The sequence below is a fragment of the Stomoxys calcitrans genome, chromosome 4 (assembly GCF_963082655.1).
Source record: "Stomoxys calcitrans chromosome 4, idStoCalc2.1, whole genome shotgun sequence".
Classification (NCBI taxonomy): Eukaryota; Metazoa; Arthropoda; class Insecta; order Diptera; family Muscidae; genus Stomoxys; species Stomoxys calcitrans.
In genome coordinates this window covers 134,251,610-134,270,778 of record NC_081555.1, presented here as the reverse complement: position 1 = coordinate 134,270,778, position 19,169 = coordinate 134,251,610, and the positions used below count along the sequence as shown (strand labels likewise).

The 19,169-nt window shown below is 39.4% G+C and overlaps 1 long non-coding RNA gene across 1 annotated transcript in view; it reads left to right on the top strand.

Moving 5' to 3' along the window:
* LOC131997106 (uncharacterized) overlaps positions 1-18,956 on the top strand; it is a 151,679-nt gene extending 132,723 nt beyond the window's left edge. Inside the window, exon 3 of the long non-coding RNA XR_009398054.1 lies at positions 18,849-18,956. This is a non-coding gene — a long non-coding RNA (uncharacterized LOC131997106). The remainder of the gene's footprint in view (positions 1-18,848) is intronic.
* The last annotated feature ends 213 nt before the right edge of the window (positions 18,957-19,169 follow it).

Genomic DNA, 19,169 nt, shown 5'->3' with positions numbered 1-19,169 from the left:
TGCTGACCGTAACTTCTCTGGGTATTGTTTTCATGGTGGCTTTTGCTTGTTTTTTGCTATACCCTACACTAATGTTGTGGTATTTATAACTTTCTGCATTACTTTGCAACGAATTAAATGGAAAGAAAAGTGTATGTATATTTTACTAGCACCTTAACCGTATGGATTTTGTGGGATTGTATCCCTCGTTGTAGCGAGCCGCTTGCTCCAAGATCCGACGCTCGCCTCCAGCCGCCCTAACCTGGGAACAGACATTGATGTTGGCCATTGGTTATTTGAAGGATCCAATAACTCGCCTTGTCATCTCGAGTATCATTGGCACTCAGTATTTAATTATGAGCCAGTGCCACCTGACTCCTCACTGAGACTCTCCTCTCGACAATCGCTGAATGCCCGCGGCCGCATTTGCAGCTACTCCCCATAAAAATGGAGCTTTTCACCATCCGCAACCTGCGGACGCGCCCCATCGTTATCACGAGAAGCTTAGCTGAAAGCTTCTCGTGATAACGATGGACACCACACAAGTCGGAGTTCAAAATTCCAGCCTGTGTGGTGCTCATAGTTCTCCTGTCTCGGCCGACGTTGGCGCAGAATCAATTCCTGATAATGGTATAGAATGTTTACCTCCTAGTCAGAGTGAGGTCCAAGTAGCAGTGACCCGACTAAAGAACAACGACGCAGTAGGAGCCGACGGGTTACCCGCTGAACTATTTAAGGCCGGAGGCGACAAGTTGATGAGGCGTATGTATCAGCTTATCTGCGTAATCTGACTAGAAGAACGCATACCCGACGATTGGAATCTCAGCATACTATGTCAGCATACGTATCAACTACGAGCTGTATGAGCTGTATGACGACGATAGCATAGTTACACGCATCAAAATACAACGGCTGCTTTGGCTTGGTCATGTTTTCATCATGGCTGAAGAAGTTCCAGCAACGCAATCTATTGAAGGCAAACACGGTGGTACATGCAAACCGTGACGACCAAAAGCCTGATGGAAAGATCAAGTGATGGGAGACACCTCGAAACTTGGTGTCAGAGATTTTAGAATGAGCGCAGAAGATCGAGGCGCTTGGAAAGCTATTCCACGTTCGGCTAGTGGAACAAATATTCTGTCATAGACAATTAAAGTAAAGAAAAGTACGTACAAACAGAATGACCAAATTAGTGTACACCCATCCTAAGGTGGTGGGTATAAAAAAAATAAAATTTTGCCCATGAACATTCCACTAAGGAACGGGGGCAAACTTCTCACATATCAATGAGTGCAATCCGATTCAAGTTTAAGTTCAATGAGTCCGAACGGCGTGCCGCAGTGCGACACCTCGTTGGAGAGAAGTTTTACATGGAAAACGTCTGCTGAAAATTTTTTCTGATAATCTCGCCAGGATTCGAACCCAGGCGTTTAGCGCCATAGGCGGACATGCTAACCTCTGCGCTACGGTGGCTTCCCAACAAGCTGACGTACATTTCACCAAAATCGGATAATAATTGCGCCTCAAATCGAGAGATCGGTCTATATGGCAGCTATATCCACATCTGGGCCGATCAGGGCCAAATTGAAGAAGGATGGCGAAGAGCCTTAGATAACTCTCTTTTTCAAATTTTAGCAAAATCGGATAATAAATGCGGCTTTTATGGGCCAAAGACTCTAAATCGGCGGATCGGTCTATATGGGGGCTATATCAAGATATAGTCCGATAAAGCCTGTCTTCGAACTTAACCTGCTTATGGACAAAAAATAGAAACTATGCAAAGTTTCAGCTCAATGCTCTATTTTTAAAGAGTGTAACGGGATTTTAACAGACAGACGGATCGACATGTCTAGATGTTCTTAGATTTTAACGCTGATCAAGAATATATATACTTCATGGGGTCGGAAATGGATATCCATTTCCATGTGTTGCAAACGGAATGACAAAATTAATATACCCCCATCCTTTGGTGGTGGGAATAACGACCAAGTAGAAAGAAGCTCAAAAACAGATTTTGAATATTTATGCCCTACACCACTACTGTGGTACAGGGTATTACAACGTAGTGCATTTGTTTATAACACCCAAAGGGAAGAGAAATAGATCCATTGATAAGTATACCGATCGATTTAGAATCACTTTCTGATTCTATTTATTTGTGTCCGTCTGTTTGTCTGCCTGTTCAGGTTAATTTGTGTACAAACTACAGGTCGCAATTTTCATCCGATCGTCTTCAAATTTGGTATGTGAATGTTTTTCGGCCTAGAGACAAAGCCTATTGAAATTGGAAAAAATCGGTTCAGATTTGGATATAGCTCCCATATATATATTCGTTCGATTTACAGTAATACAGCAATAAAATGGTCATTTGTTAAGCGATTCTCTCGAAATTTGGCAGGAAGGATTTTTTTATGATTTTTTATGATAACCCTCAATAGTACTGGTGATTTTCATAGAAATCGGTTCAGTTTTGGATATAGCTCCCATATATATGTTAGTCCGATTTGCAGAAATACAGCAATAAAGTAGTCATTTGTTAACCAATTCCCTCGAAATTTGGAAGGAAGGTTTTTTTTATGATATTACTGGTAAATTTCATAAAATTCGGTTCAGATTTGGATGTAGCTCCCATATATATGTTCGTCCGATTTGCAGTAATACAGCAATAAAATGGTCATTTGTAAACCGATTCTCGCGAAATTTGGCAGGAAGGATTTTCTTATGACTCTCGATATTTCTGGTGAATTTCATTGAAATCGGTTCAGATTTGGATATAGCTCGCATAAATATGTTAGTCCGATTTTCAGAAATACAACAATAAAATAGTCATTTGTTAACCAATTCTCTCGAAATTTGGCAGGAAGAATTTTCTTATGACTCTCGATATTACTGGTGGCTTTTACAGAAATCGGTTCAGATTTGGATATAGCTCCCATATATATGTTCGTTCGATTTGCAGTAATACAGCATTAAAATGGTCATTTCTTAACCGATTCTCTCGAAATTTGGCAGGAAGAATTTTCTTATGAATCTCGATATTACTGGTGAATTTCAGAGAGATCGGTTCAGATTTGGATATAACTCCCATATATATGTTCGTCCGATTTGCAGTATTACAACAATAAAATGGTCATTTGTTAACCGATTCTCTCGAAGTTTGGCAGGAGGGATTTTCTTATGACTATCGATATTACTGGTGAATTTTATGGAAATCGTTTCAGATTTGGATTTAGCTCCCATATACATGTTCGTCCGATTTTTAGTAATACAGCAATGAAATGGTCATTTGTTAACCGATTCTCTCGAAATTTGGCAGGAAGAATTCTCTTACGACTCCCCATATTACTGGTGAATTTTATAGAAATCGGTTCAGATTTGGATATAACTCCCGTATATATGTTCGTCCGATTTGCAGTATTACAGCAATAAAACGGTCATTTGTTAACCGATTCTCTCGAAGTTTGGCAGGAGGTATTTCCTTATGACCCTCGATATTACTGGTGGATTTTACTAAAATCGGTTCAGATTTGGATTTAGCTCCCATTTGCAGTAATACAGCAATAAAATGGTCATTTGTTAACCGATTCTCTCGAAAGTTGGCTGAAAGGATTTTTTTATGACTCTCGACATTACTGGTGAATATTATAGAAATCGGTTCAGATTTGGATATAGCGCCCACATATATGTTCGTTCGATTTGCAGTAATACAACAATAAAACGGACATTTATTAACCGATTCTCTCGAAATTTTGCAGTTGGTATTTTTTTATGACCCTCAACATTACTGGTGAAATTCAGAGAAATCGGTTCAGATTAAGATATAGCTCTCATATATCGCCCGATTTTAACTCCTAGACCCACTGCAAGCGCATTTATTGACCTATCTTCCCAAAATTTTGTACAACGCTTTCCTCGACGACTTCCACAATATCCATAAAGTTTGATCGAAATCGGTTCTGATTTAGATATAGCTCCCATTTATATGTGCGTCACATATTGGGCAATTTTTTGTCATTTTTTAATCGTAGTTATTACATTTTGGACATATTTGCTTTGCTCGAAATTTGATGCCTTTATTTTAATGACCTATCTGAACACATCCGCCGAGGTCCATCAAAATTGTTTCAGAATTAGTTATAGTTCCACTTTTGTATTTATAGGGTAGGTGTAGGGTATCATAAAGTCAGCACCGCCCGACTTTTGCCTTTCCCTACTGGTTTTAAAATATCTCTGATATTCTTTATGTACGGTAAAGGGTATCATCTAAAAAAACCTTGCTGAACTATTCTCTTTTGCCATTTGTTTGGTTTTATTTTTCAGTTTTTGCTTTTCTGAAGATATTTTGATGTTTAATCCTTCTAAATGCTCTTCGCTTGAATAAATGCAAATACGAAGAAAACTCATTCAACATTCGTACGATGAATAAATGGGGCAATATGAAAATTTTAATTACCTTCGACAAGAAGTTCTTGCAATGGGCATTCGTTAGCTAGAAATTACTGTCATTAACTATTTAATACATTTACATTGGTAAACATTTTTCAAAAGCCTCACCACATTGGCCTGAATTAGTCGAGAAGGGGTTCTATCTTTCTTTGTACATCAAATGTTTAAATTGCCAACATTAAATTGGCCAAAAGTATAATAATTTCATTAATGGCATCGATAAAAACGCATTTAATGTTAAATTACTTAATATATATATAGCGAGCACTTGTAGTATATCAGTCTGAAGATGTTTTCCCGAAAGTGTTTGACATTGATGTGTGTGTGTGTGAGTGTATGCGTGTGTTCGAAGACAAATGTGGGCGATTCTCTTAATAGAGATAGCCAACTAACATGACATGAGAATTCCTAATGAGATACAGTATACCGCAATTAATTAATTGAATTCAATTTCGAGAAAACGAGGTGTCTTCTTTACTTGATTTTAATTAAAAATCATGTTGAACTTAAAACCCCGTACAAAATATTCATTGACATTAGATTTAATTAGATTTCACTAATGTTGGTCCTTTCGAATCTATTATATATCAAGTAAAAGCGTGCTTAGTTCGGCCGGGCCGAATTTTGGGAACCCACCACCATGGATTCTGCTTAAAATATATACAAAATATATATAGTTGAAAGATATAATTTTATGCTACATACCAAACGTCTGTCAAACCAGCAAAAATTTAAGTTTTTGGGAACCAAACAAGAATGATCGAGAGACCAGTTCGCATGGAAGCTATATCAGGTTATAGACTGATTTGGAACGTATGTATATGGCACAGTTGATTGAACTCATAACAGAACACTACATGCAAAATTTCAGCCAAATCGGACAAAAATTGCGGCTTGTAAGGGCCCAAGAAGTCAAATCGGGAGGTCGGTTTATATGGGAGCTATATCTCTATAGACCGATTGATTAAAATCATAACAAAACACTACATGCAAAATTTCAGCCAAATCGGACAAAAATTGCGGCTTGTAAGGGCCCAAGAAGTCAAATCGGGAGATCGGTTTATATGGGAGCTATATCAGGTTATGGACCGATTCGGACCGTACTAGGCACAGTTATTGTGCACTATGAACACTATGTGAAAAGTTTCAGCCAAATCGGGCAAAAATTGCGGTTTTCAAGGGCTCAAGAAGTCAAATCGGGAGATTGGTTTATATGGGAGCTATATCGAAATCTGAACCGATATGGCCTACATTAATATTAGGTATAAGTGCAAAATTTCAAGCGACTAGCTTTACGCGTTCGACCACTATCGTGATTTCGACAGACGGACGGACATGCTAAATCGCCTCAGAACTTCGAGACGTTCAAGAATATATGGGGTTGCCCAAAAAGTAATTGCGGATTTTTCATATAGTCGGCGTTGACAAATTTTTTTTACAGCTTGTGACTCTGTAATTGCATTCTTTCTTCTGTCAGTTATCAGCTGTTACTTTTAGCTTCCTTTAGAAAAAAGTGTAAAAAAAAGTATATTTGATTAAAGTTCATTCTAAGTTTTATTAAAAATGCATTTACTTTCTTTTAAAAAATCCGCAATTACTTTTTGGGCAACCCAATATATACTTTATGGGGTTTTAGACGAATATTTCGGGGTGTTACAAACATAATGACTAGATTAGTATACCCCCATCCTATGGTGGTCGGTATAAAAATGAAATTATTGCGCTTTGTTAGTTTGTTTATTTGTCTGTTCCGTATAGACTCAACAACGGCTGAACCGATTTTCATGAAATTTTCGCAGATGGTAAAGTTTGAGCCCCTGGTGAAAATATGATACTAAATTTTTTGATATACAAAGGGGCGGACCCTCCCCCATACCCCCCTACCCCCATTGTCAGAAACGCCAGATCTCGGTGATGGGTGCAGCGATTTAAGCGAAATTTAGCATGCCACCTTATGGTACCCTAAAAACACGAAAAGGTATAAAATGTTGGGGTCAAATAACCTGGGGGGACGCCCCATCACAAACCCCACCCGAACAGACATGTTTACCGACTGGGACAATATGGGTATCAAATGAAAAGTATTTAAGAGTAGAGTACGAACTTGGCATAAAAATATCACACCAAGTGTCGGGGGAATGCGTGAAGTGGTGTGGTGCCAACGCCAGGACGTCGAGTGTGAACATCTTTAACGACAGTAAAATTGCCATAAGGCAATAACAACCAGGACGATAAGGTTACGAACAGTCTTGCAGTGTAAGTAGGAGATTACCGCCTTCTATGAGGAAGGTAAATTCCGCATCGTTTGTGTGCCGGGCCATAACGGAGTAAGGGAAAATAAAAGGGTAGACGATTTGGAGATGAAGGCCGAAGGACTGCCGTCAATAAACTTGGTTAACCCGAAGCCTTTCGGGTCGACGCAGTCCGAGTTAAGGGGGAGGGCGACGAATGCGCATGCAAGATTGTGGAACAGCGAAATGGTCGGTAAGACGGCGAAAATCTTATGGGGGATCAAGATCGTGAGAAGACGATACTATTACTGAAAGGAAGTAAGAAGGAGGTCAGTGTAGGTATTAGTATTGATAACGAGACACACAGAACCACCAGTTCACTTATGTAATATCAGTGCGGTAAGTGATAACATATGTAGGGCATGGGGGGAAGATGAGACGTTGGAGTATTTCCTTTGTCATTGCCCGTCTTTTGCTTCTAACAGATGTCGGCACTTAGGTGGAGACACAATACCAGACATGATCCAACTTAGGGGAGTGATATTAAAAAAAAAAAATAAAGAATTTTGTAAGTAGCACGCAGTTCCTAACTTAAAATTTTCTTTTTAAAGGTCACTTTATAGTTTTTAAAGCGCACAACAAGCTGCATACACGCTTAGGTGTATGAATAGTGGCTTGGGGCGGATTAATATCTTCACCTTCTTTTCAACCTAACCGAACCAAAGTGTCGGATGTGTTCCCCAACCCCAAAAGCACCACCCCACTGGACACTTTTATCGCTTTGGGCAATATGTGTATCAAATGAAAGTTATTTGAAAGTACAGTAAGAAGGTGTCTGAAGGGCACATTCCAAATATCTGAGTCATGGGCAGCCCTTCAACAATAAAAGACTGAAATAAAAGTTCTTTGAAAGTAGAGTAATCATTTGTTTTTATCATCTGGGTCCAAGTGTCGGGGAACCGTCGCCCTTTTCCCAATAAAATCAACTCCAATCAACTCATCGAAAAATCCATTTTCAAAAAGGCACCTTCGGGAGTTGAGCCACTGTGTCGTATCGTTTTGGTATTCGGTAGATGTCTTCGGTATTCTCGGAAGGTTTCGGCTGTTATACAGTTAACTTCTGGCAGTGGGTTTATTCGGTGCTCGGATCTGGCTTAGGCGTGTACCGCGGGCTCGAGCTCATTCCCATCCTCAGAAAAGTGTGATTTTAAGTACAGATTGCCAAATGAGCCAAGTGAGAAATGTATTCCACCCGCTTGTCAAAACAGCCGTCGAATAACGACTTTCAATGTGATCACTTGTGACAAGAAATATATGTCTATTGCCACATCAATTCGTATGCCCTTCATACTAGTATTTGTGCATGTTTACCTCCTGCGGTGATAACCAGGGCTATCGTGCGTTCATATTAACAAACATATGTACGGATGGTTGGGTGGTTGACCCATTAATAACGGTGTGCTGTAAGTCGAGACTAGCGTATGCTTGTATGAACATACGAGTATATATATTCAGATGGCCATGTGGCTGTCATATGAGTATTTACGTAAATTAGTGTGAATGGACACAATGGTCACGGTTGTCGAAGGCATAGGGGGCAAAAAGATATATTATGTACGAGTCGTTACAACCCATCTGCCGAGATCCACTTTTTACTTATAGGGTAGATGTAGGGTATTATACAGTCGTCACCTGCCGCATTTTACCTTTCCTTACTGGTTTTAATAGAAAAGATATACGAGCCAACAACGAGTCGAAATTATTAAAATTTACTACCGAAATTCGGAGTCAGTGGCCTCATCGTTTTCTTCGAAATATCATCTTCAGCGATGAGACTCATTTTTGGCTGGATGGCAAACTTTTTATGATTCGCCAGGATTCGAAATTAGGCGTTCATCCTTCATGGACATGCATAAGTCTACCGATTTACTGTCGCTGGTTGGAACTGACGTTTCGGTCATTGTGTACGTCATGACAGTTCATTGTATGATCGTAAAACACGCTGAAATTTGCAAGCAACGACTTTTGTAGAACCTATGAGGACGTCGAGGAAAACATCTGCTGTGTGTGTCCCTCATTGACAGCCAAAATGAGTTCCACTTTATGTTCTCATTTCTTGTCTGATTTAGAAGATGTGAACGTTCTCAAATTGTTGGGCTTTTTAAAGCATTCTGGTTGGTTCAACTGCAAGAACTTCAAAATTTTCTGTCAATTCCCCTTTTGTTTTATAAAGGGACATTATGAGATCCGAGCAGTTTTATTATTCACTTTGACTAAAATTTAACTACGAATTTTCAATACAGTTTTATTGTTGGTATTTATTAAACGTTCAATACCCCTTTGTGTTGCTGCAAAATTACAATTCGACATAATGTACATGAGCAATTTTTATTTGCAGTGGTGAACAATTTTACTTCAAACAAATTAATTATTGTTTAAACGAAATCATCCTTGAAATTGTTCTCTGGCTTTACACTGTTTAAAGTGTATCCAAACGTTTTAAGTTTTATTTAATTTTATCAATCAACTTTTAAATGTAAATCATAAAAATGATATACCACACTGACTGACATGCATTCAACCACCACATTGACATAAACATCAGCCAGCATCATTCATTTAAAAACAATTTCATATTTGCAATGGTAGAGGTGTGAGTCTCTTTTATTTTTCATGGGTGAGTCATGAAAATGTATGCCCAATGTGGAGTCTCTCTCTCTCTCTCTCTCTCTCTATCTCTTCAATTATGCATCAATGTATGTTTGGTGGTTTCAAGAGCGTTTTAAACAAATCGATACCAAAGAGTGGGAGGCAGGCCTTTGGGGCACACACACACTAATTGGAATGCTGTGAGTGAGTGAGTACATGTTATTTCCTATATGTGTGTGTTTTGGATGATTTTGGGTATCTGCATATCAAATGACAAATCATATGTTGCGTGTTATTTCCTTTTAATTTGTATTTTTATTACAAAATTTTGAGCCAGAAATTTTGTTCCTGACAATGACAACAACTTGTGGTTTCATTGTAAAATTCTTTACATCTATGGCTACAGACATGTTTTCATGGATGCCTCTCAAACACACATGTACGCACATACTAAGAAATAACACAAAATTTGATATGTCAGTGTTAAGTGGAAAATTAAGCACATGTGTTATTTTGTGTTTCCTGCCTGTCATCAGATTGTGATATCAAGATATTCAAACGACTTTATGTTTTAATGTGTTTGTATTAGGGTGGTGTGAAACCAATACTGCCAATAATTCACAAGTCATTCAACTTTAAGCGGTGGTCTGCTAACAGTCTCCCATAGACCGTTTAACCATTCAGATTTTTTTTAAAGGCCAAGAACTTGCCCATAGGATTTTCGTCTTCCTACCAACCGTTTCACTGTTCCAAAGTGCCACATGCGCATTTGTTGTCCACGCCCTTAACCGTGTCGTCCGAAAGATTTCGTATACACCAAGTCTACTGATTTCAGTCCTCTGGTCTCCACGACCAAATCGTTTGCTCTTTAATTAAGTATAGATCTAGCCATTTCATTTGTAACACCTCGAGTGATCTCCCATACAAACAAATACCCAGATTTAACTTCTTGAGCCTCTAGAGGGTCCTATAGCAAAACTTGGGTTAATTCGTGATCGCTTCCAAAAATTCGAAATTAGCTGAAAATGGCGATTTTCAGTAGGAAAATTTAAAATGGCCATATCTCCTCAACTAAGCATTCTACAGCAAAACTAAAGTTAATTCGTGGTCACTTCCGAAAATTCGAAATATTGATTAAAATGACGATTTTCACTTGGAAAACTAAGCGTCCTACCGCAAAACTAAGGTTAATTCGTGATCACTTCGAAAAATTCGAAATTTTGATGAAAATGGCGATTTTCGAATGGCGAAAATCGTTTGCTCTTTAATTAAGTATAGATCTAGCCATTTCATTTGTAACACCTCGAGTGATCTCCCATACAAACAAATACCCAGATTTAACTTCTTGAGCCTCTAGAGGGTCCTATAGCGAAACTTGGGTTAATTCGTGATCGCTTCCAAAAATTCGAAATTAGCTGAAAATGGCGATTTTCAGTAGGAAAATTTAAAATGGCCATATCTCCTCAACTAAGCATTCTACAGCAAAACTAAGGTTAATTCGTGGTCACTTCCGAAAATTCGAAATATTGATTAAAATGACGATTTTCACTTGGAAAACTAAGCGTCCTACCGCAAAACTAAGGTTAATTCGTGATCACTTCGAAAAATTCGAAATTTTGATGAAAATGGCGATTTTCAGTTGGAAAACTTAAAATGGCTATATCTCCTCAACCAAGCGTCCTACAGCAAAACTAAAGTTAATTCGCGATCACTTCCCAAAATATGGAATATTTATGAAAATCGGCTGAAAATGGCGATTTGCAGATGGAAAACTTAAAATGGCCATATCTCCTAAACTAAGCGTCCTACAGTTAAGCTAAGTTTAATTCGTGGTCATTTCCAAAATTTCGAAATATTTATGAAAATCGGCTGAAAATGGCGATTTGCAGATGGAAAACTTAAAATGGCCATATATCCTAAACTAAGCGTCCTACAGTTAAAATAAGGTTAATTCGTGATCACTTCCAAAAATTCGAAATTTTTATGAAAATCGGCAGAAAATTGCGATTTACAGTTGGAAAACTCAAAATGGCCATATCTCCTAAACTAAGCCTCCTACAACAAAACTAAGGTTAACTCGTGATCACTTCCCGAAATTCGAAAATTTTATGAAAATCGGCTGAAACGGCGAATTTCAGTGGGAAAACTTAAAATGGTCATATTTCCTAAACACAGCGTTCTACGGCTAAACTAAGGTGAATTAGTAATCGCCTCCAGAAATTCGAAAGTTTTAGGAATAACTTCCAAAAATTCGAAATTTTTAATGAAAATTGAATGAAAATGGTGAATTTTAGTTGAAAAACTTAAAATGGTCATATCTCCTTAACCAAATGTTCTACAGCTAAACTAAGGTTTATTTGTGCCGCCAATAGTGGCATGGGCGGATTTATATCCGCACCCTCTTTTCAACCTAACCTCGAAGAAATTCTGGCCTGTTTTCAGTCATCTGCCTAATGACCTCTGCCGGTGATTCGTCGTGGCTGTGACTTTTCTGCTCGGAAGCTGCGGGCTGCATTTCTTAGTTACTCTAACGAAAACGAGCTTATATTGTCCGTGTGCTCTTCATAAACTTCATTTTCTTTGCGGTCGTGCTGTAGGAAGAGTGTGTTGACTATATTCTCCATTGTTCTTCAGTTCATCACCACCGTTGGGCTCCGTGTTCTATATTTTTTCATCACAATTTTGGATAATATATTAGACTAGTTGAACCCGGCCCGCTGCGCTGCACCTTTTTTTTTACACTATATGAAATACAACTTTCTTATCAATTATACTTCTTTTTATGGAACGACCATACGTTTTTCTCCCAATTCTCTTGTGTATGGTCTTTCTTTTCAAAATGCTTTATTTTATAGAAAACGAACCGGGTTCGCTCCGCAGCGTTCTCTCTTGTACATTTTATGTGAGCCCTATAATGCAATGGTCGATATATAAATCCTGTTTTGGTAGAGTTTTAAGATGGGGATATTTCGCCCCGAATATGGATATCGAATTCGTTTCAATGAATGTACTTTCTACTCCCTTACACTTTTCTCTGAACTCCTGTATTGTAGTGGGTGAATATGTCGGGATTGGGGTGTATTTTGAGAGTGAAGTGTTCACTTAGACTTAGGCTCTTAAAGAAAATATAAGCTTAGTGCTATTCTCTCAAAATCTTTTTAAATGAGCCCCATATAATCATAATCGGAACTTAAATCCTGTTTCATTGGAGCCCTATATTGTCGTGATCAGTCTATATATCCATTTGCGGGGGGTCCTTTTTGGCGTAGGGATGGTATCTCAGACATTTCACATTTGTTACATTCGTGTTCTACTCCCAAGTACATTATTCAAGCCCAAAAGTGCCATGGTCGATTAATATGTACGAGTTGGAGGGGTTTTTGGGACTGGGGCTGGCACTCTGCAACTTTGCCCTAAAAATAGGTATTTAATGTGTTCTTTACTCCCAAAAAACTTTCATTTAGGGCCCATATCGATATGTTGGGGAAATAAATTCATCTAAAGGGATGCTGTAGGGTTTACCTACAAACATTTGGACCCAAAACTGTAGTCTTTTTATACCCTCCACCATGGGATGGCGGTATACTAATTTCGTCATTCTGTTTGTATCTCATCGAAATATTTGTCTAAGGCTCAATGAAGTATATATACTCTTGATCGTCATGACATTTTAAGTCGATCTAGCCATGTCTGTCCGTCCGTTCGTCTATCTGAGTGCTGTTATCCTGCTTTCGACAAATTTCGAAGGAGTCGCAACTTTCAAAGGAGTAAAGCTAGCCGCTTGAAATTTTGCACAACTACTTCCTATTATTGTAGGTCGGTTGGGATTGCACATGGGCTATATCGGTCCACGTTTTGATATAACTGTCTTATAAACCTATCTGGGGCCTTGACTTCCTAAACGTTTAGAAGGCTCAATTCCTATCCGATTTTATTGAAATTTTGCACAACGTGTTTCGATATGATTTCCAACAACTATAACCTGATATAGCTGCCATATAAACCGATCTTGAATTTTGACTTCTTGAGGCTCGCAATTCTTATCCGATTTGGCTGAAATTTTGCATAAGGTGTTTTGTTATGACTTCTAACAACTGTGTCAAATATGGTTCAAATCGATCCATAACCTGATATAGCTGCCATATAAACCGATCTGGGATCTTGACTTTTTGAGCCAAAGGGCGTAATTATTATCCGATTTGGAAGAAATTTTGTACAACGGCTTCTCTCATGACATTCAAAATACGTGTCTAATATGATCTGAATCGATGAATAGCTTGATACAGCTCCCTTTTAAACCCATCTTCCGATTTTGCTTCTTGAGCCCCTACAAGGCGCAATTCTGATGCGAATGAACTGAAATAGTACGCAATGACTTTTACAATGTTCAGCATTCATTTATGGTCCGAATCGGACTTTAACTTGATATAGCTCCAATAGCGCAACAGTTCTTATTCAATATTCTTTGTTTACCTAAAAAAAGAGATACTGCGCTTAGAACTCGACAAATGCGATTCATGGTGGAGGGTATATAAGATTCGGCCTGGCCGAACTTAGCACGCTCTTACTTGTTAAGTCTATACGGAACAAACAAACAAACAAAATTCATTTTTATATATAAGAAGATTAGTGGCTCACCTTTCCAATCACATTAGAGTTTTCCCATATTTGTCAGGATCTCTGAAATTTTCAGTAAAGCTGGAACGGTAGATGATTAATTATCAGGTTCTTTGTCTCTTAGAGGTTGCTGGATAAGAACCACGTTAATTCCTTCTGGTGCTTCCAAAATATCTTCCTAGTTCCCCTTACTACTTCTAGGTCTTATTTGAAGCCTCCTCCTACCGTCTTGGAGTTTCCCCCTCCTCTGTTGATGAAGGTAGTCGAGTTTCTCTTTTCTATCCATACGCCAGTGGTTTACACTGTAGACGATAGTGCCTCACACAAGTCTTAAGCAACAACTCCTGATCCATCTTCGGAGTCCCCAACCCTACCGCTTCTCCACAATTTTAGCCTCGTATTGTTAAAACCGTGGGACACAACTATTAGACGTATTGAGATCTTCGAATCTGATCTTTGCAGCCTCACCTAATCTAGCAACCTTTCAGTCGGTTGTTGAAATATGAAAATTGTAGATCCTAGGTCTTCCAAATTTGGATTCTGGTTCTAAAGGAATCTTTGGTATTCTTGCGAGTGCTGTTGGTCAAGAAGTGGTACCTTCCTTTTTAAACAAATCAAGTGCTGTTTGAGACCAAAGTTTGCGAATTATTTAAAAGCTCGGTACGATGATCCTTAGTAGATATTTGTTTAAATCATTTGCTATACCAGCCGCCACCCTATTATTGCAGTTTTCCTACATTTCTATGTACATTTATATTTCATTAAAAAGATATCAGGCTGCAAAAACAAAGTAACATGAAATGAGATATCATTGTTTTGATTCCGAGAAAGTTGTTCAAACTATAATTGAATTACACTTTCTCCAGCAGGATGTGGCAGGTCATGATTTCAAAATTAATGGTTGTGCTAACTTGGAAAATGAAAAGAATTATGGTTAATGCTTTTTAATTAGTCGTCACACCAGCCAACAACCAACCAGCAATGTCGAATAATGAAATGTTGTATTGTTGGGTGTTTCATGCTAATGGGTAAATGGTGGCAGCATGTTAAGGGATTAATCTTGGATTTTTCATAATTACTATTTGAACTAAAAACATAAAACTAAAGTCATAAATCTAGGTAATGCTCTTATAATTAAATCATATTCCTTGCAAAACAATTACAACAGTTTTAACTAATGCTTGGATTAAGCTTGGAGAGAGAAAAACTAAAGCCTTCAAGGCCATAGTAAAATATTCTCCAATCTTAATGTGCTTTGTGTGCATGTTTTGGGGTAAATGACACATAAATTTAATTAAATGGGAATTTAGAAGTAGTAGTTCAAAAAATCTTGGTTGCTTGTACAATAGATAACAGTTGTGAACGGGAGGTTGGCCTTCCACAGAAGGTGTTCTCCTAAAAATGTGCAAAAACATTATTCATCACCCATTTTCATAAAGTACAAAAATTAATCAACATCTTGATGGGCAAGATAATTAAGATTGTCCAAGCATAGAAGGCGAAATTGTCAACAGGATTACGACTGCACAAGTGGAGTGTTCCGAAGATAGTTGTCCTCTTCGAGAAAAGAAATCAGCCCAAGAAAAACCCTAGAAGACCGGGGAGATTGGAACATTGGGAAAGAGCTCCGCAGACTTTTTAACAGAGCGGGATTTGTTTTACACACAGCTCAAGGAATACAAAAAGATTACCAGAGAGGCAAAACGTGCCTTCTGGAAGCGACCAGGAAGCTATTCTGCGACCAAGTCGATAGCGTTAATGACGCCGCCAAGTTGAAAAAGTTTCTCTCAAAAACCCATGTCCAAACTGAAACGCTAGTAGACGACATGGGAGTGAGAGCAGAGACAACGGAGGACATGTTGAGGCTTTAGGTGAAAACGCATGTTCCACAGGATATGACGGGACTCCCAGAGACACCGGAATCTTTGAATAATGAGGTTGATCGAAGGATTATCATAACGGAATTTGTGCTCAAGAAAGCCTTGAGTAGCTTCAAACAATTTAAGTCACCCGGACTTATGGAATATTTCCTTCGTACTTCAAAAGGAGGTCGACTATCTGCCACCTCATCTGGCCATTATTTTCTCAGCTCGCTTAGGACTTGCATATAATCCAAAAGCCTAGCAGGATGCAAGGGTCTTGTTTATACCCAAGCCCGGCAAGGCAAGTTATGCGACACCAACGTCCTACAGGCTTATAAGCCTTACGTCCTTTCTACTCAAAACCATGGAAAGCATTGTGGATACCATGATAAAGGGTAGGACATCCAGCGAACTGCAAACAGCATGCCTATGTCAAGGCAAGGTCGGTGGAGACTGCCCTACAAGAGGTTGTGCATAAAATAGATGGATCCTTCGATGCCAAGACGTACATCGAGGGCGCGTGTAATAATGTACGGACCGACACATTGATCCAATCCTTAGACCAGTACCGGTTGGACCGGGTCCTTAGAGACTGGATAAATCATATGATAAGGAACACTTGGGTACATTGCGGGTCTCACGACATAAATATAAGGGAGAAGGTGGTACATGGCACGCCACAGGAGGCATTTTATCGCCACTCCTATGGGTGACCACCATAAATGACCTATTACGGATGCTGACTGAGGGAGGAAGCCACCGTAGCGCAGAGGTTAGCATGTCCGCCTATGACGCTGAACGCCTGGGTTCGAATCCTGGCGAGACCATCAGAAAATAGTTTCAGTGGTGGTTTTCCCCTCCTTATGCTGGCAACATTTGTGAGGTACTATGCCATGTAAAACTTCTCTCCAAAGAGGTGTCGCACTGAGGCACGCCGTTCCGACTCGGCTATAAAAAGGAGGCCCCTTATCATTGAGCTTAAAACTTAAATCGGACTGCACTCATTGATATGTGAGAAGTTTGCCCCTGTTCTGTAGTGGAAGGTTCATGGGCAAAATTTGCAAAATTTTTGACTGTGGAGGGATTTGAACACGTTTGCTACGCAGACGATGATATAATTCTTCTTAGGGATAATAATCCGAACCAGCTATGCAGAAGGTCCGACAGGGTCTTGCATATGACATATGACTGGGCTAGAACCAGGGGTCTCAATGTTAACCCAGAGAAGACTGAAATATGCCTATTCACGAGGAAGACGAATGTGGGCCAATTTGACGCACCACGTTTCTCAATAAAACGATTTCGATATCTGACAAGGTCAAATACTTAGGAGTAATCTTGGAAAGGAGGCCACTGTAGCGCAGAGGTTAACATGTCCACCTATGACGCTGAGCGCCTGGGTTCGAATCCTGGCGAGACCATCAGAAAAATTTTTCAGCGGTGGTTTTCTTCTCCTAATGCTGGAAACATTTGTGAGGTACTATGCCATGCGGAACTTCTCTTCAAAGAGGTGTCGCACTGCGACACGCCGTTCGGACTCGGCTATAAAAAGGAGGCCCCATATCATTGAGCTTAAACTTGAATCGGACTGCACTCATTGATATGTGAGAAGTTTGCCCTGTTCATGGGCAAAATTGGCATTTGCAATGTTGGAAAGGAAACTTAATAGGAAGTGTCACATTCAGGAGCGTACGAAGAAGACTCACAAGTAGGCTCGAAATAGGGCCTAAATCCGAGGATAGTTCATTGACTATGCAGAAGCGTGATTATACCAATACTTACTCATGCCTCAGTAGTTTGGTAGACTGCTATGGAGGAAAAGTGCAACATTAGGACCATACAAGAAGTTCAGAGCACAAGTTGTCTTGGCATAGGTGGATGAATGAGGATCTCGCCCACTGGGGCACGGGAGACTATTCTAGATATCAGACCCATTCACATACAGATTAAGTGTGAGGAAGTCATTGCGGCTATGAGACTCACGGCGATGGGAGAATGGATTGAGGATGAGAGCGGCCCATACCGTCCCATTATAATCGATGCAACGATAGGAAACCTGGAAGGAATGGAAGTGGTTTCCGATCGGATACCTTAAACAATACTTGAGGTCGACCGCGAGGTACTATCCGCCGAGGTCCATCATAATTGTTTCAGAATTAGATATAACTCCCACTTTGTACATACAGTGTAGGTGTAGGGTATTATAAAGTCGGCACCGCCCGACTCTTGTCTTTGCTGGTTTGAGGTTACTTTTTATTGTATAGAGAGCACAAAAAGTCGATAACTGACTAAGGTGTTTGTCCACAGTGGCAGGAGGCAGTTTAATATCCTCACCCTCTTTTCAACCTAACCTAGTATGCCCCCACCCTGTGGTGGAGGGTATAAAAATGGAGCGTATGCGTTTCTCTATCATATCTACCAGGAAGTGTGTTGCCCTCTCGCTTCTCGGTGGAAATTTATCTGCTTTGCCTCTATCATTGGCTCTCAGGTAAATCGTGGTGGTTTCATCGTAATCTACGCTGCATTGAGCCCTGATGTTTATGTATGGCTTTCTTTGCTGATCCTAGACATCCCATTCATGAAGAGTTATGCCTTGGACATGCAAGATGTCATGTCTTTTTTTCTTAGTGAAAACAGATCTTCATCCGTGGGTTGTCAATGTAGACCCCCATCTGTTTAACCTTATCCCCCAGGTGCCAATCCAATGCAGTGCCTCTGGCATAGTACCTCACAAATGTTGCCAGCATTAGGAGGGAATAACCACCGCAGAACATTTTTTTGATGGTCTCGCCAGAATTCGAACCCAGGCGTTCAGCGTCATAGACGGACATGCTAACCTCTGCGCTACGGTGGCCTCCTTGCCTTCTGACTACTTTGGCTAAAGAGTGCAACTTCTTATATTTATCAATAAAAAAATCCTTCTTTTCTGCATAAATGGCGGCATTTACTGCTAACATTATCACCATGATTATCGCCCGTGTTTCATAGAAAAATTCATAGAAAAATTTTGGCAATAATTGTTATTGATACTGAAACTTTTATATTTTTTTTTTTGCCTTTTCAGCACTGTGCCCAGTTCTCATGGCTAGTCGTTTTATGAAGTTCTGAATTTAAAATTTATGGCTCCACATTTTCGCACCACAAAAATGTTTCACGGCAATTACTACAAATGGTGGTGGTAAGTATTCACTTCAATGAGCATTACGTGCCATTTTCCGCTTGAACAAATCGAATTTGAAGTCGTGGGCTGACTCTTTCATACACCTTAAGCAGCAGATGGTTGTCTCCTTCTGTGGTACATACGCGGTAAATCAATTCGACATAATATCCTTAAGGATATTATCAAAATTAATTGCATGTATGTATACATTCACGTTTAGTTAGT